Source organism: Moschus berezovskii, chromosome 1 (assembly GCF_049115385.1).
Source record: "Moschus berezovskii isolate FMDL1 chromosome 1, NW_MosBer_1.0, whole genome shotgun sequence".
Classification (NCBI taxonomy): Eukaryota; Metazoa; Chordata; class Mammalia; order Artiodactyla; family Moschidae; genus Moschus; species Moschus berezovskii.
Genome location: NC_142460.1, coordinates 80040124 through 80058563, shown reverse-complemented (window position 1 = coordinate 80058563; position 18440 = coordinate 80040124). Strand labels below are relative to the sequence as shown.

General features: G+C 40.1%; 1 non-coding gene across 1 annotated transcript; it reads left to right on the top strand.

Moving 5' to 3' along the window:
- The first annotated feature begins 243 nt into the window (after positions 1-243).
- LOC129553983 (U6 spliceosomal RNA) lies at positions 244-350 on the top strand. Its single transcript, XR_008685544.2, has one exon. It is a non-coding gene; the product is annotated as a U6 spliceosomal RNA (small nuclear RNA).
- Positions 351-18440: the final 18090 nt, after the last annotated feature.

The following is an 18440-nucleotide window of genomic DNA, read 5'->3' as shown; positions in this document are numbered from 1 at the left end:
CTTAAATTGTATCAGTGCTTTCTTAAGTCAGTCTACCAAGGCAACGGAAACAAAAGCAAAAATAAACAAATGGAATTGAATCAAGCTTATAAACTTTTGCATAGCAAAGGGAACCATAAACAAAACAAAAAGACAACCTACAAATTAGAAGGAAATATTTTCAAATGATGTAAACAACAAGGGCTTAATTTCAAAAATATACAAACAGCTCATAGAACTCAATAACCAAAAAAAAGCAACCCAGTGCTCGCTTCGGTGGCACATATACTAAAATTGGAATGATACAGGGAAGATTAGCAGGGCCCCTGCACAAGGATGACATGCAAATTTATGAAGCATTCCATATTTTTATTCATGTTGAGGTTTGACAGAAAACAACAAAATTCTGTAAAGCAATTATCTATCAATAAAAAAATTAAAAAAAATCAAAAAAAGGGCAAAAGGCCTAAATAGATATTTCTCCAAAGACGACATACAGATGGCTAATAGGCACATGTAAGATGTTTAATATCACTAATTATTAGAGAGGCTTTTTAGTTCCTCTTCACTTTCTGCCATAAGGGTGGTGTCATCTGCATACCTGAGGTTATTGATAATTCTCCCGGCAATCTTGATTCCAGCTTGTGCTTCCTCCAGCCCAGCGTTTCTCATGATGTACTCTGCATATAAGTTAAATAAGCAGGGTGACAATATACAACCTTGACGTACTCCTTTTCCTATTTGGAACCAGTTTGTTGCTCCATGTCCAGTTCTAACTGTTGCTTCCTGACCTGCATACAGGTTTCTCAAGAGGCAGGTCAGGTGGTCTGGTATTCCCATCTCTCTCAGAATTTTCCACAGTTTGTTGTGATCGACACAGTCAAAGGCTTTAGCATAGTCAATGAAGCAGAAATAGATGTTTTTCTGGAACTCTCTTGCTTTTTCCATGATCCAGCTGATGTTGGCAATTTGACCTCTGGTTCCTCTGCCTTTTCTAAAACCAGCTTGAACATCTGGGAGCTCACGATTCACGTATTGCTGAAGCCTGGCTTGGAGAATTTTGAGCATGACTTTACTAGCGTGTGAGATGAGTGCAATTGTGCAGTAGTTTGAGCATTCTTTGGCATTGCCTTTCTTTGGGACTGGAATGAAGACTGATCTTTTCCAGTCCTGTGGCCACTGCTGAGTTTTCCAAATTTGCTGGCATATTGAGTGCAGCACTTTCATAGCATCATCTTTCAGGATTTGAAATAGCTCAACTGGAATTCCATCACCTCCACTAGCTTTGTTCGTAGTGTTGCTTTCTAAGGCCCACTTGACTTCACATTCCAAGATGTCTGGCTTTAGGTGAGTGATCACACCATCGTGATTATCTTGGTCATGAAGATATTTTTTGTACAGTTCTGTGTATTCTTGCCACCTCTTCTTAATATATTCTGTTTCTGTTAGGTCCATACCATTTCTGTCCTTTATCAAGCCCATCTTTCCATAAAATGTTCAAAAAGCCTCTTGATAAAAGTGAAAGAGGAGAGTGAAAAGGTTGGCTTGAAGCTCAACATTCAGAAAACAAAGATCATGGCATCTGGTCCCATCACTTCATGGCAAATAGATGGGGAAACAGTGGAAACAGTGTCAGACTTTATTTTTTGGGGCTTCAAAATCACTGCAGATGCTGATTGCAGCCATGAAATTAAAAGACACTTACTCCTTGGAAGGAAAGTTATGACCAACCTAGATAGCATATTGGAAAGCAGAGACATTACTTTGCCAACCAAGGCCTGTCTAGTCAAGGCTATGGTTTTTCCAGTGGTCATGTATGGATGTGAGAGTTGGACTGTGAAGAAAGCTGATTGCCGAAGAATTGATGCTTTTGAACTGTGGTGCTGGAGAAGACTCTTGACAGTCTCTTGGACTGCAAGCAGATCCAACCAGTCCAGTCTAAAGGAGATCAGTCCTGGGTATTCATTGGAAGGACTGATGCTAAAGCTGAAACTCCAATACTTTGGCCACCTCATGCAAAGAATTGACTCACTGGAAAAGACTCTGATGCTGGGAGGGATTGGGGGCGGGAGGAGACAGGGACGACAGAGAATGAGATGGCTGGATGGCATTACCAACTCGAAGGACGTGAGTTTGAGTGAACTCTGGGAGTTGGTGATGGACAGGGAGGCCTGGTGTGCTGTGATTCATGGGGTTGCAAAGAGTCAGACACTACTGAGTGACTGAACTGAACTGAACTGAATTATTAGAGAAAAATGAATCAAAATCACGATGAGGTACCACCTCACACTTGTCAGAATGGCCATCAATTAAAGTCTACAAATAATGTATGCTGGAGAGGGCGTGGACAAGAGGGAACCCTTCTACATTGTTGGTGGGAATGTTAACTGATGCAGCCACTATGGAGAACAGTACAGAGTTTCTTTAAAAAACTAAAAATAGAGTTTCCATATAATCAGCAATCCTACTCCTAGGCACATATCTGGGGAAAAAAAAAAAACTGTAACTCAAAAATACACATGCATCACAAAGTTCATAGAAGCACTATTTACAATAGCCAAGACATGGAAGCATCTTAAATGTCCACTGACAGAAGAATGGATAAAGAAGATGCAAATACCTATACACAATGGAATATTACTCAGCCAGAAAAAAGAATGAAATAAAGTTATTTGCAGCTATATGTATGGACCTAAATGTTATCATACTAAGTGCAGTAAATCAGAAAGAAAAAGATAAATACCATGTCACTTATAGTGAAATCTAAAATATGACACAAATGAATTTATCTATGAAACAGAAACAGACTCACAGGTATAGAAAATAGACTTGTGGTTGCCAGGGGATGCAAGGGGTGGGGGAAATCACGGGATGGCAGGGGAGAGATGGAGTGGGAGTTTGGGACTAGCAGATGCAAAGTACTGTATATAGCATGGATAAACAATAAGGTTCTACTGTATAGCACAGGGAACAATATTCAGTATCCTGTAATAAGCCATAATAGAAAAGAAAATAAAGTCACTTGATGTCTTACTGTCTCTTACTGCCAGTCTTGGTTATTACACAAGTAATGAAGACTGCTATGGAACTCACTTTGCTTGCTGTTAAGTCGCTTCAGTCTTGTCCAACTCTGTGCGACCCCATAGACAGCAGCCCACCAGGCTCCGCCATCCCTGGGATTCTCCAAGCAAGAACACTGGAGTGGGTTGCCATTTCCTTCTCCAATGCATGAAAGTGAAAAGTGAAAGTGAAGTCACTCAGTTGTGTCCGACTCTTAGCGACCCCATGGACTGCAGCCTACCAGGCTCCTCCGTCCATGGGATTTTCCAGGCAAGAGTACTGGAATGGGTTGCCATTGCCTTCTTAGTGAACCTATAATTGAGGCATTTTCATAATGCTACACATTTGATTGACTATGTGATCACAGATATTTAAGCTCACCTCATTTCAATGTTCACACTTTTCTAGGGTTTGTCATCATTCTTGGATATGTCTGGTGACCCAGCACAATGTCACCTGACACCCTTTAACTAGACTAGGACATACTGGCCTTTATTTTACAGAGAATTCTGAAAGTATCTCCCAGTTACTGCAAATAATGACAAAAGCAAAACAAAAGGAACTATGTGCAATAACATTCTCCCCCTAGTATTCAGGGAGTCATCCTCCAGAAGAAGTTTCCTGTTATTTAGCAGCAGATTAATAAGCTCCTTTATCGCCGCAACCCCCCCCCCCCACCGCCGCCGTCCTCACCCACACTTTTTCCCTTCCTCCCTGCCTCCCATAAGGACTAAGGCACTTGACAAGCCTCTGGCTTAGCCTCAAGTGGTTTCTTTTGAAAGAAAATCACTGATGAGTAGATTACAGCTGATTGGCGACACCTGCCTGAGGGAATTTCCTAAGAACTGAGAGCAGACAAGCCTCCCCCAAGTCTTAGGAAAGTTGTTCCTTCTTCATTGTGGATGACTACATGAAGCAGATTTTGCTCTGAACATTAGTGATAAATGTGATAAATGACTTGAAAGCAAGAGGAGACTTTCTTTTACTTGAGTGATTTCAAAAGGAAAAAAAAATTCTTTACAATACACTCCCAGACTAAGTCTGTCTTTCCAGTGGAAGGAGGAAACGTAGGAAGTGACTTTTCTGAAATAAGACAGCATGCCTCCCTTCAAAGAACAGAGAAAACCAGGTAGTAAGTCCAAGTTCATGGAAAACTGATGACATGGTTTTATAAGATCAGAAATTTTGGCATTCTCAACACATCTGTAGAGATGTGAAGGGCAGAAAGAATTCAGGATCCAGAGGGGACCTGGCAGGGAGTGTTTTCTGAAATACAACTAGGTGTAAAACTACCAGTTGCTGCTGCTGCTGCTAAGTCACTTCAGTCGTGTCCAACTCTGTGTGACCCCATAGATGGAAGCCTACCAGGCTCCCCCATCCCTGGGATTCTCCAGGCAAGAACACTGGAGTGGGTTGCCATTTCCTTCTCCAAAAACTACCAGTTAGATGGAAACAAAGAGAGGAAACTGAGTCTACCACACTGACTTGGAGATGGATAAAAGTCACATTGGCTGTGTCATTCGGGGACATCACTTAGGATATACTATCTCAGTCACTTGGATGAACAGGGACAGAAGCTTCTGGTTCCTCCTCAGCCCCTCCACATTCCACCAAGCCATATGCAGTAGGAATGCTCTGTGTCAGCAGGGCTAGAGAAAGAGAAGTCCGGTTAACTTGGGAACCCCTCTGAGAGGTAGGCAGCAGGAGCCTTCCAGGTGGAGAAGCAGCCCTTCTTCAGTGAGGTCTGCCACTGCCTCTGATGGCACATGTAAGCATTAACTGTCTGCTACCCTCTTCATTTCCCTTCTCATTCCAGGTACTCTAGTGCTGGCTGCTGCAAGAAATCCAGCACAGTGCTTCTCCAATTCTACGTTAAGAAAGTTCAGGGTTTTTCAGGGTTACTTTTAAATTTCCAACCCATACCTTGAACTGGTGAAATGAAAAAAAAGTCGAAAATTTAAGTATTAAGTTTAACAAAGAAAAAATTATTTTGTCGAATTGTTATAAAGGTTTCTGAATGCTTACTCTCAATTTCTGTATCTGTCTTGTCTCAGACCAGTAACAAAGTTCACCAGGTGGCCCCACTTGGTAAACCACGCTTTGAGCCCTAGAGCATGTTCTTTTGGCAATTAGAATAGACGGACATAAAAATGCCATTAGACACCCTAGGTTAGAACTGGTACATCAGCTAATATCTGTCATAAGATAGTCACCCAGGAGAGGTAAGAGCCGTAGGAGACACTGAAGGGAAGCTTAATCTCTAGTAGAAAACTGATGTTGAAACAGAGAAAGAAACAATGAACAGGTGAAACAGATATGCAGGAGCATGGACAAAGAGGTGTATAGACATTTATGACCTGCTTCAAAAATAAAAATAAGTTTCATCAAGACACTGAAAGACTGAATATACAATCAGACTATGGCCAGACCATATATAAAAATAGAACATTTTTATATATGGAACTTGCCCACAAGTTCCATATATAAAAAAACAGGCAGCAACCTGCTCACAAAGTCAACCAGTTATTTACAATAAATAACCCCAGAAGACAGCTGGCTCTAAGTTAGACTTGTAGGAAGCCAGACTGCCATCTATAGAGACAATCCAAGCTAAACAATAACTTAAATAACATTCAGTCAAAAACAGACAGAACTTGATTAATAACTGACAGATTCCCTAATTTTTGTCCCTTCATCTCAGAATCAACCAGAAGAAGTCAGACATGCATCCCTAACTAATCACACAGGATGCCCTGCTTCCAGGTAGCCCACTTATTGCTTCCCCAGGACAACAGCCACCAATCAGGGCATTCCAGAAGCCTTCCCTTTCTTCACTATAAAGCTGCCTGCCTTTGGGTCTCAGCCTAACTTAGAGTCTCTACCAAAATGCAAATGACAGTGACTGACTCCCTTGCCAAAGCACGCTCTGAACAGTCTTTGGTTTTCTCATTTAGTTGGTCTTCATTTATTTCCACAAAATGCATGTTTTTGTTTGGAGACCTCAGGGCTGTTAATAATGGATGACAGAGTTTCCATAAGCATTTCATAGAAATCTGCGCATTCTTAATAACGAAGTCTAATTCTATTACTATCTTGGCAACTCCATTTCCCTCACACCCATATCCAATCTATCAGAAAGTCCTGTCAAGCCTGTTTCTAAAATGTAACCCAAATGGATTCACTACTCCCCTATCCCCAGTACCACCACTGGAATCCAAGAGGCCAACCATGTGCTTTGGATCACCACAGTGGCCTTTTCACTGCTCACTGCTTCCTCTCTTGCTCATAAAGCTGCCAGAGAGATCTGCAAATCCAGTACATCATTTCTCCTCCGCTTAAGCCTTCAAACGGCTTCTATCCCACTCAGAATAAAATTCAAACTCCTATAACATATGGCATACTCCCTCTCCGGCCTCACCTTGTTCCACCCCTCCTGTCATCCACTGCACTCCAGTTACACTGGCCTCCTCAAATGTTCCAAACGTGTACCCATCTCAGGGCCTCTGCACCAGCTGTTCCCTCTGCAAGGAATACTCTTCCCCTTGACCTCAGCATGGCTGGCTGCTTTCTGTTGTTTAGTTCTGAGCTTAGCAATCACCTTTTCATAGAAGCAAACATCTGCTCTACCATAGTCACCCAGCCACTGTCACATCACCTGATTCTACCTCTCTGAATAATGCTCACCACTACCTGAGACTTTGCTTTGTTAGCCCATTGGATTCTCTGTTTCCCTCTACCAGAGCAGGACTCTATCTGTCATGATTATCCACTGTATCCCCCAGCCTAAAACAGGCCTAGAAGCAAACTGATGCTCAATAAGTATTTGTTGAACAAATAAATGAAAGAAGTAAAAATTGAACTGCCTGAGACTTTGGACTCTGGCAGGTGAAACAAATTCTCCTTCACCACATCCCAGCTCAAATCTAACTCCCATTAACTGAAGCACCCAAATCAATTTCCAGCTTCTCTGGAAAGTCTTCCAAATCTACTCAAAGGCTGTGCTTCCTCTCTTCCTCACACATAGCTCTGTCTGAAAGGTTCGTTTGAATTTGATCACATATACCTTGAAGCCTGCTGCCTAGTCTTGTTAAACTCTTCCTTTCTTCTTTTTTCAAAATTACTTGTTTATTTATTTATTATTTTGGCTGCACTGGGTCTTTGTTGCTGGGTGCGGTTTTCTCTAGTTTCAGAAAGTGGGGGTTACTGTCTAGTTGTAATGTGCAGGCTTCTCTTGTGGAGCATGGGCTTTAGGTACACGGACTTTAGTAGTTGTGGCGCACAAGCATAGCTGTCCTGTGGCATGTGGGATCTTCCTGAACCAGGGATCGAACCCTGTTCATTGGTAGGTGGATTCTTAACCACTGGACCACCAGGGAAGTCCCTTCCCTGCTTCTTACTGTGGCACATGTGCAAGTCCTACTCACCAAACACACACTGAACTCCATAAGACCATGCAGTGAGCATAGTGAAAACTCAGTAACTAGCTGTTGAATAAATTTTCTCAGATGCATATCAGGTAAAATTAGGATAACATGAAGCTAAGTTGTAAAGGACAGAGCCAATGATGAATGAGGTCAAAGCAGAGATCTCAGAGCACTTCCTCAAATCCACATGGATTCCTTCTTGGGGTGATGCCTGTGTTACCCATTGCCTGTTCACTGGTTTGTTCTGTGCAAAGTTATCTCATCTCTTTTCCTAAGATGCATTCTGTGCTCCAAAGGCAATGCCATGCATGGCTTAGGATAACATTATTAAAGACAGGCTTATATGCCCAGTGGGCAGCCAGCCAGAAATTGCAGCTTGAATGACATTTTTTTTTTTTTTGCTTGGCAAAGAAAGCATTGCTTCACCACCCTGAAGCTCAAACACCAGTTCACCCAGTTGGTGAAGGCTTCTTGCTATTTTATTGAAATTATATTCCTAAAAACTCATATAGTGGTTGCTCCCTTAGAGTCTGGTTTGTAATACCACTCTTTCTGAAGTATGTAAAAGAGCTAAAATAATGCTTTTAGGAGTGAATTGTCAAAAAAGATCAGCAATTCCACAGGTTACTCCGGCTTTTTTTCCCATCTGCTGTGACAGCAGGTGTGATTTCACAAGCCCACTCCCATCAATCATCCTCCCCAACCTGTCTCTGGTGCCTGACAAGGTGTTTATGTGCATAACATGGAAACCATCACTAGATCCTGCGAACAAGTAAGGCTGCCTTTCACAGCCCTCTAAAGAAAGAATTCTGTGGAAACCTCGGTGCTGGGTTCAGGTGGGTGATTTACTGAGTCTCCACAGTGTCCCCTCCTTCCAGGAGTTGCAAACTCAAAACACTTCAGGGGCAAGTGGGTCCTATGAAAGTCAGAAGCATCCTAGTATAAAACAACAGAGTGGAGAAAAAAGTGGCCAAAATGCATAGTGCATGCTCCATCTTAAAAAAAAAAAAAAATTGCATTCACTTTAGAGAAAAATGTGCTGGCGAAACCAAGTTTAATGTGGTCAGGCATGATGTGGCCACCAGTTTTCAATCTCTATGCTTCTATTAAGTCAGTATCCTAGCCTGAGGCCCAAGCACAGATGCTTTCCACAGAATTTAAGAATTCATAAAATTATGGACAATGGAAACTGGAAATAATCTTCAGTTCAGTTCAGTTCAGTCGCTCAGTCGTGTCCGACTCTCCGTGACCCCATGAACCACAGCACGCCAGGCCTCCCTGTCCATCACCAACTCCCGGAGTTCACTCAAACTCATGTCCACAGAGTCGGTGATGCCATCCAGCCATCTGATTCTCCGTCGTCCCCTTCTCCTCCCGCCCCCAACCTTTCCCAGCATCAGAGTCTTTTCCAGTGAGTCAACTCGTTGCATGAGGTGGCCAAAGTATTGCAGTTTCAGCTTTAGCATCAGTCCCTCCAATGAACACCCAGGATTGATCTCCTTTAGAATGGACAGGTTGGATCTCCTTGCAGTATAAGGGACTCTCAAGAGTCTTCTCCAACACCACAGTTCAAAAGCATCGATTCTTCGGCAATCAGCTTTCTTCACAGTCCAACTCTCACATCCATACATGACCACGGGAAAAACCATTGCCTTGACTAGACGGACCTTGGTTGGCAAAGTAATGTCTCTGCTTTTTAATATACTATCAAGGTTGGTCATAACTTTCCTTCCAAGGAGCAAGTGTCTTTTAATTTCATGGCTGCAATCAGCATCTGCAGCTTAGAATTTATTTATTTCAACTTCATATTTTCAAGTAAGCGAACTGAAACCCAAAGGTTGATAAACCAATCAAAGTGTACATAGCAAGCATGTAGCAGTGTCAAGATAAAACTCTAGTCTCCAACTCCAAGTCTGATGATTTTTCAGCTACTTGCCATCACTTTTCCTATGTGTTAGTAACAATCTTAGGCTTCATGCTTAAAATAAATATTACTTTAAAGCTATTATAACATTAATAACAGTAAAAGATATCACTTTAAAGCTATAACAATAGTAATATTAATAACAGTGATAGTAACATCTGAATAGTAAAGTTCAGAAGACAGAGGCTGGATTAAAATGTTATCACATCCCTAGTGGTTCAGATGGTAAAAAATCTGCCTGCAATGTGGGACACTTGGGTTCATTCCCTGGGTTGGGAAGATCCTCTGGAAAAGGGAATGACAACCCACTCCAGTATTCTTGCCTGGAGAATCCCATGGACAGAGAAGCCTGGTGGGATACAGTCTATGGGGGTCACAAAGTGTCAGATACAACTGAGCAACTAACACTTTCACTAATTTTGTCATTTAAGATAACAATAATGTTTAAGATGTGTTTCACAGTTATTTTACAATGTAAACAATGACTATAAAATTAAAATTTCAACTATGGAAAAGTATGTGTGCATGTGGACACAGACAAGAACGAAATTTGCAAAATGAAATTAGAGTAGCATGATGATACTGTCATTCTTTTAAAAAACATTTTAATGTGTAGTGATGTTCCTCATGGCATTTTACATTATTCTCTTTAACATGAGAATTCATTTTAATCTCAAGGGTAGTCATTTACCACTTCATATCTTCCTTATTAGCAAAACCTCATATTTTGTTCAGCTATCTAGGCTTTTCCCTTGTGCCTAAGGAGAATGTCCTAATAAATCTGTCAATAACAATGTTTCCATTCCCTTTGCTACTGATTGGCTGAAGCATGGACATATGATATAAATGTGGAAAGTGAAACACAAAAAGAATTTGGTGTAGAACTACTTGGAATGGGTTTCCTAATCTCAGTAACAGGTCTCTTTCTCCACTTCTGGATGTTGTTTGAGAATATGAACACCTCCAGCTGCTGCAGCCATTTTGTGACCGTGAGGCAAGTCAGACTAAGATCAACACCTATATGCAGAGGCTGGCAGAGCAGAAAGATAGAAATGACCCCGAAAAAGTTAGTGTAAAGTCATCTACCTCTGTACATATTTTCTTGTAGTAATCAACTCCTTATCATTTAATTCAGTTGAAAAGGAAGTTTCCTGTTGTTTTCCAAAGCCCCAGCCAAAATAATTAGCTTAATTCTCTCCTTTGTATTTTGGGGAGTGTAGTGGGACGCCTTTGTGGAGAGCGGAGCATACCTTATGTTTTCTTCTCCTTTCCTCTTGCTAAGGCATAGGCAGGATGACCACATTCAAATTCTCTGGTGCCTCATTTCAGGGGTGTGATCAAGAAGGATATAAGCACAATTCTTGTGCCTGAACTATCAGTTATGGTTCTACTAAGCACCCCAAAATGACCAGAACCTGATGACCATCAGCACTTTAATATGACATCTTTAAACCATAAGAGAGTTGAAACCAATGTGAGAGAGAAATCCTCTCTTAAGAGAAAATAAGATAGAAAAGAGGAGGAAATGAGTATTTCTAGGGTAGGCATGCCACACAATAAATCTGAAGTTTTAAAAACTCCCCCAAGAGTTCTAGTGACACCAAATATCCTTGTTTGGATGCTTGTATTTGTCCTATTTCAAACCAGCTAGTTTATAATAATCTGTCATTTTTCTTTACTCTGAGAGTGACTGTATTTCAATCACAGTACTGCAGTAGGATATCTGGACATCAATGACAAGTTTGCAAAGGGGTTGTGGAGGGGACAAAAGTTACCACTGAATGCAAGATTATTGTTATTAACCAAGTTCTACAAGTCCTGTCTGCTGGAGAGAACTGAACTTTGGAGGATTAGAAAATGTAACCCACAGAGAACGAACTGCAGATACATTTTATACATGCTGAGAATCTTGAAAAATCAGATATGAAGATAAAGGAGCTCCTTTGTGCTCTAGGGCAGGGATCAAACTATTATAAAGGCACTTACCCAAGAAAGACATGGTGTGTGAACACTCAAACCTCAATTTATGACAATAATAATAGTTTATTTCTAATGTGAGAGAACATTTCCTCCTGGGAAATCCTAAAGGGTTTAAAACAATTTTTACAAAATAAACATATTTTTCATATGCATTTGCAAAAAAAAAAAAAAAGCACAACTTATTCTATAATAGAATGTTATCAACTACGAAAAAGGTAAGGAACATCTATTAATCCTCCATCTTATTCCCCACAATGTCCCTCACCTCTTAATGTAAAACAGTTGAAACATGCCTCACCCAATGCAGAGCTTCTAGGCCCCTTCTGCTTTCTTAGGCATCTCTACATCTGTCATAACATTTCTCCTCCATCTCCCGCATCTCTACCCCCTACATACAGCCTCCTGATTCCAGGAGCGTGGTAAAAATAAATGGAAAATAAATAATAAACTCTTCCTGTTGTATCTGTAACTTTTAGCAGGCTTGTTCTTTACACTAGTGCTTCTCAAACTTTAATGAATAACCTGAGAATCTTGTTAAGACAGTGATTCTAGATTCAGCCAGTCTGGGGTGGTACCCAAGATTCTCCATTTCTAACAACTTCCAAAGTGAAGTTACTATTCCTTCTCCTGGTCCATGGCCCATACTTTGAGAAACACAGTTTTATAAAATCAGTTACATAAACAGCAGCTGAGACTCAAAAAAAAAAAAAAAAAACCCACTCTAAATAATTAAATGGCAATTGCTTCAGAATGTGATGGGATTTGATAGAATTTGAAATGTGCTGTAAAGACTGAACTCAATGTATTACCTATTGCCATATAATAAAGTTATTGGCTTAAAACAGTATCAAACATTTATAGGGCTCATGAATCTGAAATTTCAGCAGAGCTTTGCAGAGATAGCTTATCTCTGTTGTACATGGCATCTACTGGGACAGCTCAACTGGAGATTAGAATAGCCACTTACAAAATGATTTACTCTTAGGGCTGACAAGTTGACGCTAGATTCCAGCTGTAAGCTCAGCCCGGGTAGTGGGACAACTGTCTTTGGGTTGCCATTTCCTTCTCCAGATCTTCCTGATCCAGGGATCAAACTTACCTCTTCAGCATTGGCAGGTGGACTCTTTACCACTGAGCCACCAGAGAAGCCCTCTTCGAAAGATACAACCTGCCATACTCATCAACCCAAAGTCCTTTTTAAACAAATGATAAATTAAGATAATCTTTTTCTAATTCTACTCCATCCCCATTCACATTTATATGTAACTCGGGGAAGAAGAAAAGAAATCAAATATTGGGGAAAATGAGAAAATGTTTAAAGAATGAAAGATTATCTGATGGAGATAGGAAAAAAAAACGGAAGAAAGTAAGTAGAAAAGTGAAGACAGAAATATAAAAAGGAAGTAAGATGCAAGCAGACGAACTTGTGCTTGCATGCAAAAACAAAGGAAAATATCACTTATTTACTTTCTACTCTTACTCTACTACCTATAAAACAATGGAATGGGTACTAATCTGATTGTCTGGGAAGCTTACATTGTAACTTGCTGCCATTCTCTGATACGAAGGAAGAAAGACTGGAGTGCAGTACTACACAATAATAAATGAATTGAATTATTTTTCTGTTTTGCACATTTATTATAGTAGCACAGTGAATTCAAACATAAATCCAGGGCTTTCTCATTTATGGCAAGACCACGACATCATTGGTGAGGCATGGGGGCAGGGATTGGGAAGATGCGACCATACTACCACTTGCTAGGTTTGCCAGAGTACCTTTGCACTCTACAACTGGAGGTCTGATTCCAGTGAAAAACATACCAAAGGGCTATTCTTTGATGGCATTTATGTAATTTAAGATCATCATGACAATCAAATCTACCAGTTCACAGTGAAAAATCCGAGTTACCTTGACCTTGACACAGAGAAACAAAATGTCCCTCTGTTTATACAGAGCCTGAAAATTGACTCCCCACATTGCTTCATTTGGTCTCCACAGTGTCACGCTGAGTGTGAGCTCTGTGGCAGCTTAAAGTGATGTCAGAAAGTCATGTTGCACTCAGTGGTTGGTGCTGAAGGCAAGATTCCTGTAGTGAAACCAAAGAGTTGCCACCCTGGAGCCGAATTTCAAAGACTTGAAAGGAGTATTTCTACCACAAAACTCACACGAATTCCCTTTCAAACAAAACCCCTGAGCATGCCTATGTATCAGAAACCCACAACCTTTTAACTCTTGCTCTAAATCTCCCAGTTCAGATTCAAAAGATGAAGACTTCCTTGATGAAGCACTGTTGACTGGTACATGAGCTGTTCCAGTTATGCTATTGAGATGGGTTCCTGGAAAGAAAATGAGAATGATCTATAATTTTCTTGATTTCTGCCCAAGCATGTCTGTTTTGTAGGCGTCCTGGAGTCCTTCCCAGAAGGCAAATCTCAAAAATCTTCAATGCCAATCATGAATAAGAGTTTCACTTACTTAAAAGAATGAAACTTGTTCAGTGTTGTATGAATGGAAAGTGCCAGATAAAAGGAGCAATTGCTGTCACCTACACTGAAGTCCTGAGAAAAAGGGCCCCCTGCCCATTCCCTAAGGCAGTCAGGGAATCTACTAGAGAGGAAGTTGAGTCAGGACTGAGTTGACTGCTCAGATGTGTGACTTTGGGCATGTCAGTTAATTTCTCTATCTGTTGCTTCTACATAGAATTAGAGTCGTCATCCCTCTTTATCTTCCTTTGAACTTTGCCAAAGGAAGGTATTACAAAAATGCTGAAGAAAATCCTGCCAACATCAGCTGCTCTGTGAGGATACACCATGTACTCTCAACACAGAAAGTTTAGAAATATGGCCTTTCCAGTTACATTCATGCATTATCATGGCAGTGTTCTCATCAGACACAATATCATCAAATGTTAAAGAAAATAAAGAGGATACTCAAAGTGGAACCACGATGCTGAAAATGAGCAGTTAAGATCCTGAATTCTTTAATATGATTCTGCTTAACTCTATTTGCAAATTATCTGTTATTACACATCAGACGTGCCAGACCTTGACAATGCATATTTTCTTGGTCACCTAATCCAAAAGAAGAAGAACTGGGAGCTTCAGTTTTAGGGCATGTTCAACACAGTTATGCCACATAACAATACATTCATGCCCCATAAATCATGAGCAGTCTTGGATATGGTACTTAAACTCCCTAAATCTCTGTATTAATTTGCTAAGGTTTACATAACAAAATACCATTGTTTGGATGGCTTGGATCTTGTGCTCAGTCATGTCCAGCTCTTTGTGACCCCCTGGACGGTAGCCTGCCAGGCTCCTCTGTCCATGGGCTTTCCCAGGCAAGAATACTGGAGTGGGTTGCCATTTTCTTCTCCAGTGAATCTTTCCAACCCAGGGATCAAACCTGTGTCTCCAGTGTCTCCTGCATTATCAGGCAGATTCGTTACCATGGAGCCACCTGGGAAGTCCTTGGATGGCTTCAACAACATAAATTAATTTTCCCATAATTCTGGAGGCTAGAAATCCAAGATCAACTTGTTGGCAGGTCTGGTTTCTCCTAAAGACTCCTCTTGGCTTGCAGACGGCTACCTTCTCACTGTGTCTTCATGTGGCCCTTTCTCTGTGTCTCCCTATCTCTCCCTCTTCTTATAAGAACACACATCAGATTGGATTACACACCCCATAATGGCCTCATTTTTACCTAATCACCTCCTTAAAGATCTTATTTCCAAATAGAGTCACACCTCGAGATTATGAACTTGAGAAGGATACAGTTCAATCCACAACAGTCTCTGTAAAAATAGGCATCATAAGGAATTATGTAAGATACAGATGGGAACACGAATTAGAAAATGCATTATAACTGATAAGTCACCATAATATTATATCATTGAATATCATCATTTTTGTCATCATTATTATTCTATATGACATATTGGGGGAGGAGGGCATAGCACCCCATTCCACTCTCACCTGGAGAATCCCATGGATAGAGGAGCCTGGTGGGCTACAGTACATAGCATCACAGAGTTGAACACGACTGACGCAAATTAGTATGCATGCACACATGACATACGTCAGTCTCCTGAGAAATCTAAATTTTCCACCTTTGAAACAACTGTAGCATAGCAGTTAAGAGAACATGTTCCAGAAATAGTTGATAGCAAGATCCAGATTCTGGCTCTACTATGTGTTAGCTGTATGATCTTCAGAAATTCTCTAAGTCTCAATTTCCCTATTTATAAATTAGGGATGTAAAAACATTACCTACCTTTTAGAGTTGTTGAAGGGATTAAAAGAGAGATAGCATTAAAATGGCTGGCTACTAGTACATGCTCAATAAATGATGGCTGCTGTTAATAGCCATACTTAGACCTTGCTGCTGCTGCCTTTCTCAGCCAGCAGAGATCTCTATCATAGTCAAACTAGGACTAGCTTCCCCATGACAATCCACACTGCAGCTGCCAAACATATCCACTGCGAGTGGAGAAGGTACTGAAACAGTTGCCACCCTTTCCAAAGGAAGGAAAAGAAATCAAAAACAAGAAAGTAGGGAATAGTTAGGATTCCATGATTAAACATTATATGAACAGGTGACCATGAATTAAGATTGTCTAAATTTTAGCGCTGCTTCAGAAACTGACTTTCCTTCATTGCATCTCCCTTTTTCAGTTCTAAATTTGTTTCTTTTTTTTAATTACTCACATATACCTCAGAGGAGCCATAAGAATGAATTGGTAAATGTTACTGTAAAGTTCTCTGAAAACAAGTAGTGCCACTAAATAAACATTTAAAATTTCTCATAGTATTAAGCTTATTTCATCTTTATCACCGGTTACATGCCTTGGTTTTGCTTCCCCTGTAATATATTTCCTTTAACCTTCTTTTCCAAGACAGGCTTACACCTCCAAGTTCAATTATTCTGTCAGTTGTGTTTTAAATTGTACTGATTTCTATTAACCACTTGTGGTATCAATTTGTTGATCTGCTCATTCTTCTGAACCAATCATCTTTACACCCACCAAAAGCTGGAATGACAATTAAACTGAGGAAGGTGAGAATTATTCAAGAGAAATTAAAACCATAGAAGTAAAGACAGTGGGAAACTGAGATTCAAAAGAGCATTGAGGGAAAAATACACATGTACTCAAAAGCATAGCACAAAGCACATAGAGGCACAGAGGGAAAAGAGAAAAGCAAGGTAGAAAACGGATTCTGCTTCTGCCTGTTACACTTCTCTTTCAGCACCAAGGACAGAGCTTCTGAAGGGCTGACCCAAGCGACACTCAGTTTAGGGTCCCTCCCAAATCCTCTGGAGAAAATGATGCATTCGAAAGCAGTCATGAAACATGCAGTAAGGTCTAATAGGGAAGCTGGAAGAGCAGCACACAAATGATTTCACCTTAGAGGCAAAAATGGGTGATTTTGTTTCTGTTCATTTCCACAGTTTCTGTGTCCTGAGAAAGGCAAAGTTTGCTTTGCTTGGGCATGTCTGCTGTTCGTAAATGGTTATAGGAGCTGAAGTGCTAAACCCCACAGCCTCCAGAAATCAGAAGAAATTTTCAGGGTAAGTAATTTTATTTCATTTCTAATTTAATACACAGTGTTTTTCTAAGAGGTTATTTAAGCAGCTTGGGGTTCTGTGGTTCTCTGAGACTATGCATTACAACTCTGTACCCTCTCTTAAAAACCTGAACCCCTGAGGAAACTGTTTTCATTTCCTCCTCATTTTTTGGACAGTAGAAACGTATTTTCTTTCTCCTTTTCCCCCCCAAATTAGATTTTCATGGGCTCTAGAAACTATATCAAGGCAGAATTTTAAAATGAAAAATAAAAAGCTGTTACTATTCCTGGGATTTGTATGGAAGTTGATTATTTTCCTCTTAAGGGTTTTACTTAATTGAAAGGGTCTGTTATTTTAAACTTCTCAATTCAGCACCCTGGTAATCCAGAGCTGAGTGTTTGGAGAGGCACTGTTTTCAATGGTCTATTTTAAGTTAGGCTGCTTCCAAGTCAGAATCCAATTATTCCCAACAGAGATATGCAGTACTTGAGATGATGATTGTGTATATTTTCTTTAATGATGGCAGATGATTTTGAGGATATTGTTGTTTAATTGTGGGACTTTCATTACTTACTGTAGCTTATTAGGTCAATGGAAGTTGTTGCAATTAGACATTTGTTCCAGTTCATGCCTTCAGTTTAACCAAATACTATCAAAATGAATGCACAAATAATAACGCAGCAATAGCAAAGTGAAACTTGGAATCTAGACACATTCTGCATCCTGCTTGAATTTTATAGGTGAAGCCGTTTGCTTACTGGCACTAAAAGTTCAGTAAAATGCCTGTCCTTAGGTAAGAGTGAAGAATTGCTGCTTGAAACTGCATTGGATTTCTTGTAGCCAAAGAGAAGCAGATACAATATGAGAAAGATTCTTACTCAGATGCTGTTTATTTATAGTTGAACATTTTCAAGGGTCTGCTTGGCTAGCAGTATGCAGAGGTGTTGAGCAGACTAAATACTGACAGCATTCAAGTGCATACCTGATACTAATGAATCTATACAGAAAGCTGCTTATTATGGAATGTTAATTAAAACAAATGCCAAGTAGATTTTACCCAATACTAAATTCAATTTCTAATACATTGAAGTTGTCATCAATCAATATTTGCTTATTGACTGACTAATCCATCGAGTTCCCCATTTTACCTCTGACTAGAATGGTAAGATATTCAGATATCAGAATTTGTGATGGAGAGTGGGGATGCTCTACTTTACTGGGCAAGTTTAATGAAGGAAAAACTATAAAACCTTAGCTACTGGATCTCAATAACCAGCTATGATTTTTCTCTGTATATTTCCCAACAATGTAAATGTGCCCAAATATATAAATAAGCTATGGATTTCAATTCGCTTATGAATCTTCAGTAGAAAAATAAATTAGACACAATTTTCAAGAATAAAGTGCCATAGAAATGCTAAAGACTACCTCTAATAATAATGACAATGTACCTCCCACTGTTTCTATGTGCAGCGTGCACCTGCATTGACTTCACTGTGCTTGGTCA